Genomic DNA, 16129 nt, shown 5'->3' with positions numbered 1-16129 from the left:
ACCAGCCTGGTCACATAATGAGTTCCAGAACAATCAGGGCTATGTAAAGAAAACCTGTCCAAAAAAAAAAAAAAGGTGGAGGAGGAGAAGAAAGGAAGGACAGATGGATGGACAAAAGACAATACAACAATAATAAGTTTAAGGGGAATAACAGATGGGAGTGGAGGGCCAGAGAGATGCCTCAGTGGTTAAAACCAATTCCCAGCAACTACATGGTGGCTCACAACTACTTGTAATGGGATCTGTTGCCTTCTTCTGGCACGCAGGAGTGCATGCAAATAGGGCATATACATTAAATAAATAAGTAAATAAATCTTGAAGAAAAAGAAAAAGATTGGAGTGGAGGGTGATGACGAAAACAAAGGATATGTGGGAAATGCTTATAGAAACCCACTACTTGGAAAGTTAAAACACAATTTTTTTGTTTCTTTCTTCCTTCCTTCCCCTGCCTCCCTCCCTCTCCCCCACCCCTCTCTCTTTTAAGATTTATTTTATTTATATGAGCACACTGTAGCTGTCTTCAGACACACCAGAAAGGGCCATAGGATCCCATTACAGATGGTTGTGAGCCACCATGTGGTTGCTGGGAATTGAACTCAGGACCTCTTGAAGAGCAGTCAGTGCTCTTAACCGCTGAGCCATCTCTCCAGCCCTTTCTTTTTTTAAAGGCAGGGGCTTTAAACCCAGATACTCTGAGTGAGTAGACAATGTTTCCCTCAGAAGACATGAGTTATTAAATGAAACCATCAGTGGTCAGGGATGCCCCCAAATCCCAAAATAACAGAAGCAATTGTCATTGCTCTTGGTGATCTACTAGAACAGCATGGTAAGACCCTATTAGTGATGTTACAACACTTTGGTTGTAGGACATAAAAAAATCAAGGTGGAACCAACCTGAAATTTGCCTTCCTGGTGGCTAGTTTTCATAGTGCCAGAAAATGCTATGCAGGAGAAGAAAAGCCATCAAAAGTATTACCATTGATAGCAAATGTGTTCACTCATACAGTAGTGGAGTGAAAGTGATGGAGGTAAACTGGACACTCTGACTAGAGGCCTGCTCCAAAGGGAATCTATGCCTAGGACTATGAGCATGGTCAGAAGCCCATGGCTCTCAGAATGCCATAAGCCCTAGAGAGGAACCTACTACTATTGTTTTGCTAAATGGATGTTATAAAAGTGCAGAGACAGGAAGATCCCTAGGACTTGCTGGACAGGCAGTCAATCCAAACCAGTGCACTCCAGGGTCAGTGAGATCTGTCTCTGATGATGATGAAACTATGATGACAATGATGACGATAAGTTGATGATGTGGAAATCAACTAAGGAAAACACCAAATATCCTCCTCTGGCCTTCATACTCATATGCACACACATGCACATAAAACACACAAATATACACAGTACTCACATAGTATACATCAAATATGTCAAAAAAAAAAAAAAACCTAAGACTAAACTGCTTATATTGTCTTTAAAGTTGTCACATATACTAAATCACTGAATTTTACACTGATAATACTGGAGCCAGGTGTGCACATACCTATGATTCCAGGCCATTTGTAAACCTAGCACACATGTAATCCCAACACTTGGGGACTAAGGCAGAAGGCTCTGAGTTCAAGGTCAACCTGAATTACAAGAGTGAGCCTAAATAAAACTGCTTCATCATCACTCTGACATACTACTACTGCACAGCTGGGAAAGGAGAGAAAGTGGGAAACTATGTTCTTACATGTTGTATGTGAAGACCAGAGGTGGCTCTCAGGTACACTCTTCAATCACTATCTACTTTTTGAGGTGGGGTTTCTTACTGAAGCTGGCCAATTTGCTTAAATTAGCCAACCAGCAAGACTCAGGGACCCTCCTGTTTCTGCCTCCCCGGAGTGCTCAAATCATAGGCACGTACCACTGTACCCAGGTTTTGGATGATGGTTCTAAGGAATCAAGCCAGGGCACAATGCTTGCATGGCAAGTACTTTACCAACTTTTCCTTATAACAGGTACACAAAAATAATACACTGTATAATTAAAATCTACTAAAACTCCCTTAATTAAAAGGGGTTTTTTCCCTTTTCCAACTTTCCTATAGTGTATGCCTTAAGCCTGCATGTTTGTATGTGCCAGAGGCATGGGTGCCTATGCAAGTAGAGGCCCAAAGTTAGTTTTAGGAATCATTCTTGATGGTATCCTTGAGGCAGTCTCTCTCAATCAAACCCAGAGCTCACCAGCATCAATCACTAAGTCTCATCTGGTGAGTCCTTATCTCGGACTTCTGAGGCTAGAATTACTGGCAAGCGGCCATTCCCACCTGGCATTTATCTGGGTTCAGAGGAGCCAAACTCCAGTTGTTGTTGTTTTCTATGTAGATCTACCATGCAGCCCTGGCTGTCCTAGAACTTGCTCTGTAGACCAGGCTGGCCTCAAACTCAGAGATCCACCTGCCTCTGCTTCCTAAGCACTTGCATTAAAGGCATGCTTTTTTTTTTTTTAAATCTTAAGGTTTTTTTGAACCACTATTTCAAGTAAATTTTTTCAAATGAACTTTGAGGGTATGTCTAGCTATTGCAAAGAGGATCTAAATTTCTAAACCAAGTTAGGGTTTGACCTAGACTGGATTTAAAGATCAAGCAGATTCTGACCAAAATAAAACTACTTAGCATTTATGAAAATACTTTAAAAAAATCACTTAACTATTTATTTATTTTCCTGTTTAACTTACTACAAGGCATGTATTGATCACACAGGCTTTCAAAGCACCAAACCCCACCACCAGTGCTAATAACAAAGAAGATACAAACAGAACCTCTGAGACTGGGTATGGAATCAACTCCTGACAGAAGTCTTAAACTGTAAGAGACACCCCTAGACACAGGAGCATCTAGGGAACAAATGAATGAACAAGGAAATCCTGTTCTAGCACACTTGACCATCCTGACTGCAGCAAAACCTCACAAACATCAAATGCTCCAAAACTTGAATTCAGCTATCAATTATAACATGGTTCCCTAGAATTATTTCCTGATGTAAACACTTCTGGAGAACTCTAAGAACGATGAAAGCAATTAATTCTCAAGAGAGCAAACGGAAGTGTTCCACTACTTTCCCTTTATGAATTTTAAAGGAGGGATTAAGGACTGTACTCAATTCTGAGTTCCATACCCTAGGATTCTTCATCCCAATCAATTTAATACAGCGAGTTTATAGATTTCTATGTTCTGAAGGGACTGTCTTACATAGTTCCTCTGAATTATAAATTAAATGAAATAAAACTTACACCTTATCTCTAAAAAGAATTTTCTAAAGCTATAGCTAAGTGCTGAAGTGAGAATAGTCTTCCTTTTTTATCTTTTATTTTTGGACAGGGTCTCACTGTGTACTCTTGGCTGCCCTGAGGAATTTATTCTGCAGATTAGGGTACCCTCGAATCTGTAAGCACCACTACACCCAAGGGGATCACTTCAAACCCCACCTAATCAAAGGTGTTCAACTCAAACCTCTACAAGCCTCCTGACCACTGGGAAATAGCTCTGAATTTGTAAAACTTGGGATGTGAAGCTGACTCTGGACTCTGCTTTGCCATGGTCCTATGTCTCTCTAGATAGCCTTCTCTTAAAACCAGTTCTTCAAGCCAGGTGTAATGGCACACACCTTTAATATCCCCCAACACTCAGGAGGCAGAGGCAGTCGGATCTCTGTTAGGGCCAACCTGTTCCAGGATAGCCAGGGCAGTTAATACAGAGAAACGCTGTCTCCAAAAAAAAAAGGTTCATTTTTTTTTTTACCTATGACTAGTACTGTCTGGCTATTTTTGGCTCAAACTTTTCTATTCCTCCTTTTCTAATTTCCCCCCAGAATATCCATAGCTTATTTATTTAACTGTGAGCTCAAGTGCTGTCTTCTACTAAGTCCCTGTGGATAGAACTCTGCTCACTTAAAGTGCAAAAGGGCACACAGCAAATGAGGACAAGTCTCAAAATGGCCTGGATTAAGGAAATGTGAGAAGAAGGACCGGCCCACCATTCCCCAAATTACAAACTTGGGTTTTTTTCCCCTGTATTACTACTTTTATTTATTTTATTTTTTATTCTTTGTGTATCATTCTAAAGCAATTGAACTAGCCTACCTCAAAGCAAGCAGCAACTGATATGGTACCATGGCTTTTGGAAATTTTACTGGACAATCACACTGAAAAAGCCAATCATGTGAAACTCCTCCCATTTCTCAATCCTTCACCTAGTCATTTTCTCTCAACTACTGCTAAATCTTAGAGCCTTCTAACTTCATTTTGATAGTCTACATTCTTTTAACTCATATCTAATTACAACAAAATTCCTATGCTAGATAATGCATAAACACTACAAAGGCAAAGGAAGAAATGTGTTCAAGGATAGTTAGTCTGTGCTATAGCCAGATCCTATCTCCAAAATAATTAAATTTTTTAGAAATCCAATTTGCAAAGCTAGAGGAATGGTACAGCAATTAGGAGACATACTGCTCTTGCAGAGGACCAAAGTTTAATTCCCAGCACCCACAGAGAGCAGCACACCACTTCCTGTAACTCCAGTTCCAGGAACTTAGACACTCTTTTGTTCCCCCAGGGAAATGGAGGTGGAAGGTTCTAGGTCAGGCAGCCTCGGCTAACAGTGAATTAGAGGCCAGCTTAAGCTACACAAGCTCTATCTTAAGGAAGGGGGGGGTGGGGGGACCAACCTGGGTGAGCACAGGAGACATGCAGCCTCTGTGCTAGACGTTACAGGTAGAGAAAGGCCACACGGTTAGACATCTGCAGCAATTTCATCCCAAGCCTTCTCTGTCACCGTGCTTTTCCATATTCGTGACATAATAATTTTAATAAGTCAATGATTACTCTTGCCTTCCCTTAAGTTCTAACTTTGAAAGTGAACATGATAAAAACTTACGAAGTGTCTCTACATACCTCTTTATACGTTCACCTATACAAAGTAGAAAGAGAGATTAGCTATTAATTTCCACAAACTAAAATTACACTATAAATCAAGGATACCTAACATGGAAAATGCCCTGGGTTCTATCCTTAAGATTCATAACAGGGCATAATGGAATATGCCTGTTATCCCTAAAACTGGAGAGATGGAGGAAGATCAGAAGTTCAAGGTAATTCTCAGCTACATATCAAGATGGAGGATACCCCAGGATACATGAGACCTTGTACCCAAAGAAAATCCCATTATATCCTCTATTCTGAAACATGCATTCTCAGTATAGCTGAGCAGACAAATTTCTAACATGTATACAATTAAGTCATAATTTTGTATTTAATCCTTTAAAAACTGAGATGTAATTAATGTATGTAGGTCCTGGGAACCGAATCTGGGTCTTGTGCAAAAGCAACAAGTGTTCTTAGCCACTGAGCCATCTCTAAAGCCCCAAATCACAGTTTTTAAAAATTATATGATGTTTATAGAAACGGGTACTTCATGTTTTTTGCCATTGTGAATGAACACTACTTTACACAACCAATAGTTATGTTATTAATACTGAACAAATTCCCAAAATCAGTTGTTTCTTAAAATGATACACACAATGATTTCCCCGTTTTGAGACTAGATTTTACCAAGTAAACTAGACTGGTCCAGAACTCATTATCCTCTATTCTCTGTCAAGTACTAGAATTACAGGGGTGTGTACCATCAAGATCAGCAAGTACAGTGACTTTAGAGAAATGCATTTCAAGTTCATTATAGGAGTTTAACATTGCATATACACTGTACACTCTATATAATTGTCTATAAAGATTCCAAACTGTCATTTTTGTGTCTTTCGGAGGATGGGACAGTGTTCAGCAAAGCCCAAAGGGCATGGTCCATGCTAAGCTGGTGCTTACTACCAGTCTTACCCTGTTACCTTTAACTTTTCACTTATACCTTTAAATCAGATAAAGTCTGTAAGAGATAAGAGTAAAGGAGATGGCTCAGTCAGTAAAATGCCTTATAAGCAGTAGAACCTCATTTCAAACCTTAGAATCCACATTTTAAAACCCAGGCATAGTGGTGTACATTGGTGATCCCAGTGCTAGGGAGGCAGAGGCAAATGGATCTCTTAGGTTCAATGGCCAGACAATTTAGCCTAGTCAGTGAGTTCTGGCATATGAGAGGACTTGTCTTTAAAAAAAGGAAAACAAAAAACAAAAAAACAAAAAAAAACAGTGGGACTAACAAAATGGCTCAGCTTGTAAAGATAATTGCCATTAAGCCCAGGGGCCTGATTTTTGATCCCCGGAACCCACAGTAAAAAATTCCTGTAAAGCCAGGCGTGGTGGCGCACGCCTTTAATCCCAGCACTCGGGGAGCAGAGGCAGGCAGATTTCTGAGTTCGAGGCCAGCCTGGTCTACAAAGTGAGTTCCAGGACAGCCAGGGCTACACAGAGAAACCCTGTCTCAAAAAAACAAAACAACAACAACAACAACAAAAAGATTCCTCTAAGGTGTCCTCTAACTTCCATATGTATGCTATAACACATATACACACATGGATACATGCACACACAGAGGAACAAATAAATAAATAAATAAATGTTATTCTTTTAATTAAAAAAAAAAGTGACTGATTCCTAAGGAGCAACAGCTAATGTTGTCTTCTGGGAACTACATTTAAGCACAAACATGTACAAACACACCTGGCCCACAAATATGCACATGCACACAATAGACACAAAGACAGGGACTCCATACTATATTTAGACTCATAACAGCAATTACACATAGGCAAGCGTTAAAACATATTAGGGTATAGAAAGATATCTTTGGGTAAAGTGCTTGCTAAGCAACAAACATGAGAATCAGACTGGCAGCATCCACATAAAAGCTGGTCATAGCAGCATCTAGCTGTAACAGCATTCCTAGGGGAAATAAAGGCTGAGAAAGAAGAATTTGGGGGTACCTAATAGCCACTTAACTGAAATTTAGCTTTAAGCTCAATGAGGACTTGTCTCACCAAATAAGGTGGAAACCAGTACAGTGAAACACTAGATATTAATCTCTAGTAGGTGTGCTCACTCTCACTGTTCTTTCATACCCACACAAAAACATAGTAAGCCCAAACATAGATTATATGGATATATTAAATATAGCAAATATATTAAGATTGTAAAGTTGGTGGAAGTGTGCCTATCTAGCATGTGTTAGGTGTAAGTTAATTCCCAGCAAAAAAACAAAAACAAAAACAAAAAAAACAAGGTGAGGACCATTACTGATCAAAATTACTATGACATCCTAAAAACTAGCTAAACAAATACTAAGTCAACATGAACAAATCCGTTTCCAAAAAGTAAGACTGCCAGTGCTGCTCATCTGCAAGAGTGTCCAAAGTCTTAAGTGGGCTAATACAGCTTAAAGATGGAAACTTTGTCAAGTCTAAAGCAAAGGCACTTATATTACAATATAACAACAGTGTTCTTCCAAAACTATTTGTCAGATGCCAACCAACACTGGTTAGGTGTTAGGTTAACTGTTAAGTTCTGGGCTATGGAGGAGCACTGCATTCAAGAAACTAAAGGGGCTGGAGAGATGGCTCAAGAGTAAAGAGTACTGATTGCTCTTCTAGAAAACCTGGGTTGGCTTTCCAACACTCACATGCTGGCTCACAACCATCTACAATTCTTAGTTCCAAGAGATCCAATGCCTCCATGTGCACCAGATACATACATACATAGTACACAGACACACATGAAGGCAAAACACTAATCCACATCAAACAAAAATAGATTTTTTTTAAAGAGCATCCAAGCTCTCAAGAAGAAAACAAGATTTTAAAAGAACACAAAACTGAGTGGATGTTTAAGGAAGTCCAGGGAAGACTTAAACAGGTTAAGTGACAAAAGAAACAGGAAAGTCCCAGCAGCAAGAGAACCCTGTGTGTGGGTTCATCTGCAGCTGCTACATAAAGGACAAGCTACAGAGGGCTGTAATGTGACAGCTAAGCCTTGAACTGTTCTTGACAATTTATATTGAGATGTTTGTTACCAAATGTCCTACTTTGTATTAAAGAGATTTAAACCTTAATATACATGAGGCACTGTAAGTCTTGTTAATCAGAATCAATCAATTATCTTACAACTAAGAACTTTTAAAAGACTAGGAGGACCTCAGTGGTTAAGAGCACCGGCTGCTCTTCCAGAGGACCAGGCTTCAACTCCCAACACCCATATGGCAGCTCACAATTGTCTGTTACTCCACTTCCAGGGGATCTGACACACAGACATACAATCAGACAAAACACCAACACACATAAAATAAAAATAAATCATTAAATAAAAGACTAATCTCACAGATCAATTTTAACTTTAAAAAAATTAAGTTTTTCTGAACAGCACTATTCATGTTCTTTTTCCTTTCTTTTCTTTTCTTTTCTTTTTTTGAGACAGAGTTTCTCTGTGTAGTCCTGCCTCCCAAGTGCTGGGAGTAAAGGCTTGTACCACCACTGCCCGGCTCATGTTCTTACATATACAAAACAAGTAAAGCAAATGCATGCACACGACAAAGCGACAGACCTCACAAGAAACACAGACCCTAGTTCTCAGAGAGTGACTGGCTGGCTGCAGGAAATGCCCAACACTATTTTTCCTACTCCAGCTCAGAAGGCCAATACAGGAGGAACATGAGTTTTGGGCCAGCCTGGGATAACAACAAAACCTTTCTTTGTTCCAAAAAATTAAACATTGCATTTGCTATTAGTCTCTTGTACTATCTTGTCAAATATTTTCAAATGATTTTTAACCTCATGAAACCCCATCTAATCACTAATAAAAGCAAATGCAAATATTCCAGGTGTTTTCCTACTGGAAAAGTTTATGAAATTTAAATGTTCCTGATGAGCAACGTTTATGGGACTACTATGTTTTTCTTTTACCTTGCACTCCTAATTTCCAATAAAAAGGTGTCTATTTTGGGAGAAAAGAATATCTTGACTGATTATTTTTTTAAAACTCCAAACTGCAAAATGGCAAAAGCCATTCCTCCTACTAGAAGAAACTTTATTACTAACTGACAAGGCAGAACACCCCTCTCCCAAGCTCTTCTACTCTCTCTCTCTCTTTTTTTAATATTTATTTATTTTTGTAGCTGTACAGATGGTTGTGAGCCTTCATGTGGCTGTTGGGAATTGTATTTAGGATCTCTGCTCGCTCTGGTCCACACCGCTCGCTCCAGCCTAAAGATTTATTTATTATAAGTACATTATAGTACACTGTAGCTGTCTTCAGACACACCAGAAGAGGGCGTCAGATCTCATTATGGGTGGTTGTGAGCCACCATGTGGTTGCTGAGATTTGAACCCAGGACCTTCAGAAGAGCTGTCAGTGCTCTTACCCGCTGAGCCATCTCGCCATCCCGCTCTTCTACTTGCCATCCCGCTCTTCTACTCTCTTAACCACTTTCCCAGTAAGCCCAACTTCTAGAGAGTAATATTCAAGTACAGAAGTATTTAAGGGTAAGTTTTCGAAAAGAAATGTACAATATTTCCTTTGGCCCAATATAAAAATCTAACAGATTCAGATACTATTTTGTAACACATAACCAGATTACCTGACTGTATTAAAATGAGGAATACAATGACAATCTAGTAAAGACACCAGCCTAGTAAAAGTAACTGAGTAAAAGCAGGCATAAGGACTCTATAGAAAGTTACAGAGACTACACCCAACACAAATGAAAAGACCACACATGTGTGTATCCAAAACAATTAATGTTTACTTTCATTCTGAAATTACATCTGTTTACCTGTTGGGGGAAGAGGGACAGCTTGCCAGTCCCAGGAACTGAATTCAGGTTATCAGGCTTGGTAGTAATCACCCTTACCTGTTAAGACCTCTGGCCAGCTCATGGGTTTTAGATGTGTTTTGTTTTTAAACACAAATAAATGGGAAGGGTTGGAGGAAGGAGGGAGAAGAGGGAAAACAAAGTAACTATAGCTTAATTTATAATAGAAGAATTTATCAAGATGACTATCAAGAGTAATATGATAAACCACACTATCAGAGTGTTCCCCCCACCCCTTTTCTTGAGACAGGGCCTCACTTTGCCTCAACTAGCCTGGAATTCACTAGACCAGGCTAGCCTTGAATTCAAGAGATCCATCTGCCTCTTCTACCTCCTTAGTGTTCTCTTGGTATGATATACATGGCACTCTCTACCACAGTCTTCTAAAAACCTACAAACCCCATCAAATCATAAAGAAAAAACCAGACCGACTCTAATGAAGTTCTACAGAAACACCTGACCAGTATTAAACTCATCAAGGATGTTAAAACAAAGGAAGCAGTCAGAGCCAAAGGGTAAGGATAAAAACTAAATGTCATATGGTGTCCTGCACATATCTGCCAACAAAAAGTACCAGGTAAAACTAAACAAACAGGGAAAGAACAAGTGACACATTTTAACAACAAGGTGCCACTTTTGGCTTACTAACTATAATAATGTGTCACAGAAACAATGTCATCAACAGTGGGAAAAATTTCTATAGTATCCTCTCAATTTTCTATGGCTCTACAACTGTTCTTAAAACTAAAGCCTATGAGGGTAGGGGGGCTGGCGAGATGGCTCACTGGGTAAGAGCACTTGACTGCTCTTCTAAAGGTCCTAAGTTCAAATCCCAGCAACCACATGGTGGCTCACAACCATCCTTAATGAGATCTGACGCCCTCTTCTGGTGTGTCTGAAGACAGCTATAGTGTACTTACATATAATAATAAATAAATCTTAAAAAAAAAAAACCTAAAGCCTATCATAAAAAAAGAAACTAAGACTATAACTACAAATTTTAACTTTTTTGCATTTAACTTTTTTTTTTAATTTGGTGGTATTTTTTCGGTAGTGCTTGGGATGGAATCCAATTTTGTGCATGCCAGATTCTACTACTGAACTACATATTTTGTAACATTTAAAAATAAAGTGTGATTAACACATTCCCTCCAAAAGTCTTCGCACTCAAGACAGACACAAGAAGATTGCTCTAAATTTCAGGTCAGCCCAGACGACACAATGTTCCAGACCAGCCTGAACTACTAATTTCTATTAAGTGAATAAATAAAAGTTCCTCAATCACACTGGCCCGAGTGCATTAAACATATTTATGCATAGCTACTGCACAGGTCAACAGTGCCTGACAGAACAGCCCATCACAGCATAAATCCTGTTTAACAATGCTGGAGATTACTATCTCTACAAATCTGTATCTACTCAGCCCTAAAAACCTTCAATGAAGGCTCTAGGTTGAAAATTGTGGAAACAACATGTTTTGCTTACACAAAGCCCTGGATTCAATCCCTAGCAACAACAAAATTTAACCCTCAATGATATGTGATTATACAATTCAAACAAATTTTAAACTGATTTTAAGAACTCAATGTACAAACCAGAGATGTAGTTTAGATAGTAGAGTGTTTACCTTTCATGTATGAAGCCCTGGGTTCAATCCCAAGCACTACACAGAACTAATCTATACGTGTAAAGCTGGCACTCAGAAGGTAGAAACACGTGCTTGCTTCAGCAGCACATATTCCAAAATTGGAATGATACAGAGAAGATTAGCATGGCCCCCGTGCAAGGATGACACACAAATTCATGAAGCGTTCCATATTTTTGGGGAACCAATTAAAGAAAAATGTAAGATCAGTGTGCCATTGTGAATGCAACATTTATTAATCTTCTGATAAAATGTCTCTTATAATCATCAAGGAATATAGTATAATAAAAATCATTCTCAGGGGAAAAAAAGGGTAGAAACACAGGTTCAGAAGTTCAAGACCAGCTGGGCATGGTGGCGCACACCTTTGATCCCAGCACTTGGGAGGCAGAGGCAGGCGGATTTCGGAGTTTGAGGCCAGCCTGGTCTACAAAGTGAGTTCCAGGACAGCCGGGGCTACACAGAGAAACCCTGTCTCGAAAAACAAAAACAAAAAGCAAAAACAAAGACAAAAAAATTTAAAAAAAGAAGTAGTAGTAGTTCAAGACCAACCTGAAATACCTGTGGCCCTGTCTCAAAATGAGGGTGTCAACAAAATCAAAATTCAGTGTAAATAACATGGTACTGTTAAAATATTTTTTTTTACTCTGAGTCAGCACTGTACTAACCATACAATGAGGGGGTACTATTACTGACACTATAATAACATTCAAGTTATTAAGAACAAACTACACTAGAAGCCAGTCTATTTTTTTATTGCTAGCAGCATACACCACAAAAGAGGAAAATAGTACCTTTTTTAAAGAATGCCTTGCTGGGGGGGGGGGGGGGGGAATGCCTCTTTGACAAGTAAGAAAAAAGCTACTGTTATGTGATTTGATAATCTGTTTGATGAAACAGGAAATAAACTAAAACACTTTTTCCCCCTAAGGGGGATTGTTCTGGAAGAAACAAAACAAACAAACAAAAACAGGTGAAACAGGTGACAGATAAATGGTTATCAGAGTTAGGTCTTTTTTTTTTCCAAAAGAAAGAGACTATTACCACAAAAATTAAAATTTTTTTGTTGGTTGGGTCTTCAGTAACTTTTTAGAAGTAAACAGATCCTACTACAGTTTGACTACATCCCCCAAAGTTCATGTGCTGGAAATTTCCCCAACATAACAGTCACAAGAGATGATTTAGTAAAGAAGGCTCTGCTCTCATTGATGGATTAATGCTATTAACCAGAGATGGGATGTGGTTAGTCATCACTAATATGAGTCATTATAAAAGCAAGTTCAAACCCCTCCTCATTCCCCTTGCTCGCTCGCGCGCTCTCTCGCTCTCTCTTGCTCTCTCTCTCTCTCTCTCTCTCTCTCTCACTTCTTGCCTTCTTGTCATGGGATGATATAACCGAAATATAAGTCTATGCAGATGCTGCTACCATGCTTCCATTGTGGTTCACATCTGTGTAGCAGAAATCAGACTAATGCAGGTCCTAATATCAAAATGGAATGGAGGTAATGATAAAGTGTTTGCCAGCACATTCAATCCCCAGCAACTGCAAATCAGCATATATCTCAAGAGAAAGAAGAAAACATAATAAAAGAAACACAATAATTTTAAAACAAACAGCCAAGTATGATGACACACATTTGTAATCTCAGTACTCAAGGAGGCAGGAGGAACTCAGCAGGTTCAAGGACAGTCTGGTCCACACAGTGAGTTCCAGGCCTGCTGGGGTTACACAGCATGAACCTGCCATAAAATATCAAATTATAATGCACAAATTCATGCATACACCCTGGAAAGCTTATCAAGGGGCATAAAAGATCACCTGGCCATCACCAAGATCTAAAATGTGACAATGCAGTTTTTTTTCCTCAGGCTGGAAAGTTGCCTTAGCAGTTAAGAGTACTGGCTGTTCTTCCAAAAGTTTTAATTCCCAGAACCCACATGGCTGATCAAAAACCATCCAATTCCAGAGGATTTCCAACAGCCTCTTCTGGCCACTTTGGGCACACTGCATGAAGAAATACATGCAGTGGGATATAGTGAGACCTAGTTTTCAAAAACAAGAACAGAAAAGATACTTTAAATGGTAGTACCTTAAGAAATGGCTCAATGATTTAAAAGTACTTTTTAACTCTTGTAGAGGACCCGGGCTCTATTCCCAACACCTACACAGCAGCTTACAACAATCTCTACGTCTTGTTCCAAGGGCTCCAATGCCCTCTTCTGGCTTCCTCATTCACTAGGCAAGGTAATCCTCTGATACATAGACAGCGGACTAATCTTAACTGTATCTGTAATCAACTAAAACCAATGATGCTGGGCGTACCTGTGAGGGATTTTTCTTGATCAGATTATTTGAAGCAGGAAGGCCCACTCTGAATGTGTGTGGCACCTTCTGGTGACCATCCACATAAGCACAGGGAAGAAGGAAAGGCTGTCCTTTGCCTGCCTGCTTTCACTCTCACAGGTGAGTTCTTCTACCCTGCTGCTGCAGCATCCCTTCACTGATACTAGACTCACTCCTTCAGGATTCCAGCGCAGCCTGAAGATCAGCAGCTCTCCAGGGATCCTTCCAACCTTCAGGGCCAGATTGAGACTGAGACATCCAGCCTCGTGGAGTGAACTACTGGGTTCTCAGCCTCTCCAGTGTGAGAAAGTCATTGTTGGACTTCCTGGATTTAATCCTGTAGGCCAATCTAATAAATTCCCTTTTATCTCCCTGAAACTTTTTCAATAATTTGCTTCTTTCTGTCCTCAATCTTCCTCATTCTGTTCCATTACTAACTCCCACCTCTTTCGATCATCATTGTAAGTCCCCTTTTAAAAAAAGAGCATGTTCTTATACCCAGAAACAGGTATGGAATGAGCTTGGACATCTTCCAAAAAGTTGTCAAGTTTCCAAAGCACAAATTAAGGCTCTCTGGCCACTGCTGTTACAGCAAAGCTTTGCATCCAGTTACACAAGAGCCATGGTTTGCACAGTGTTCCATCAACTCCCAAGCAGATGATCCTGAGAGCCCTTGCATATGGCTACCTCCTTCACAGCTATGCCATGATGTACATATTATCAAGACAGTACTGCCATCAGTTAACCTAAAAACTAAGTCCTGAAGAGACTGAAACTAAAACTCCAAAGACTTCCTCCAAGCCCAGAACAACTTGAACACAAAATTTTGTCTCAAAAGAACATGCTAACTATTAAAGATGACTTTAATAAAATGTAATATTGTTATCAACATTTTCTCTACTTCTTTAAATATGCAAGTATTTCTTTTAGTCCTCCTTTTAATGAAAAAATAAAAATGTATCAGTCTAGGGCTGGAGAGATGGCTCAGTGGTTAAGAGCACCAACTGCTCTTCCGAAGGTCCTGAGTTCAATTCCCAGCAACCACATGGTGGCTCACAACCATCCGTAATGAGATCTGACGCCCTCTTCTGGTGCATCTGAAGACAGCTACAGTGTACTTAGACATAATAATAAATAAATCTTTAAAAAAATGTATCAGTCTAGAGCTGGTTGTGAAGGCACATACCTATAATCCCAGCTGAGGGAGGCAGAGGCCAACCTGGTATGCATAGCAAGTTCTAAGCTAGCTAAAGCTATATAGCCAGACCTTGTCTCAAAATAAATTAATTAATTAACAGAACCCCATCCCACCCCCCCCAAAAAAGAAAAAAACCTACCTCATCCAAGGAAAAACTACAGTGCCATCAACATGGCTATGTTGCATGATAATCTCACTCTTGAGCCCATGTTTTCAAAAAAGGAATGACTACACAGGGCCGATCAAAAATTGTACACAGAACACATGGAAATCTTTGTAAAACTCACCAAATCTGAATATGTCTTACCTCAATGTCCAGAGTTAAGAGAACAGATCATTTGAGACAACTCTTCCACTACCATCTGCTAACTGAAAGAGACTCTGGCCAGGGGAGATGGCTATGTCAGTAACACATTTGCTATGCAGCATTAAGACCTGACTCTGGATCTTCAGCATCCACATAAAGTCAGGTACAAGGAGACACTTGTAATCTAGCCAATCTGGACAAATGGTGAGTTTTAGGTTTACTAAGATCCTGTCTCAAACCTGTCTCAAACAATTCTGGAAGCTATCTAATCTCAACCTCTGACCTTCACATGCACATAAACACATGTAAAAATGAATCTATACCTATGTACATGGCACATACCAAAACATCTCCAGCCAGTAAAAGAAGTATAATAAGTAAAACCTGTGGCTATTGTTACATAAATGTACTACTTTAGTCGGGCGTGGTTGCGCACGCCTTTAATCCCAGCACTCGGGAGGCAGAGGCAGGCGAATTTCTGAGTTCAAGGCCAGCCTGGTCTACAAAGTGAGTTCTACAAAGTGAGTTCCAGGACAGCCAGGGCTATACAGAGAAACCCTGTCTCAAAAAAGAAAAAAAAAAAATGTACTACTTTTATTAGTAATTCCTAGGCTTTACATTTTAAAAAACCTAGGTATGTGAACTGGAGAGATGGCTCAGCAGATAAAAGCACCTGTTACCATGCTCACAAACTTGACTTCAAACATAGTGGGAAAAGTATTTCCTTCCTCTGACCTACACACACTCATTTTAGTACACACACATACACACAGACTAAATGTTAAAAGGGTTTAATATATCTATCTATGGAAGGGAGCTATAATGATTTGTTTGTTTTTGC

General features: G+C 39.5%; 1 protein-coding gene and 1 non-coding gene across 11 annotated transcripts in view; one reads left to right on the top strand and one right to left on the bottom strand.

Annotated features, from left to right (window-relative positions):
* The window catches only part of Gigyf2 (GRB10 interacting GYF protein 2), a 123880-nt gene that overhangs the window by 97739 nt on the left and 10012 nt on the right, over positions 1 to 16129 (bottom strand). The window lies entirely within an intron of this gene.
* Gm22549 lies at positions 11511 to 11617 on the top strand. The gene has a single exon (XR_003949168.1). It is a non-coding gene; the product is annotated as a U6 spliceosomal RNA (small nuclear RNA).

Source organism: Mus musculus, chromosome 1 (assembly GCF_000001635.26).
Source record: "Mus musculus strain C57BL/6J chromosome 1, GRCm38.p6 C57BL/6J".
NCBI classification, from domain to species: Eukaryota; Metazoa; Chordata; class Mammalia; order Rodentia; family Muridae; genus Mus; species Mus musculus.
Note: the sequence above shows the minus strand (reverse complement) of the source record. Positions and strands in the feature narration are given on the sequence as shown.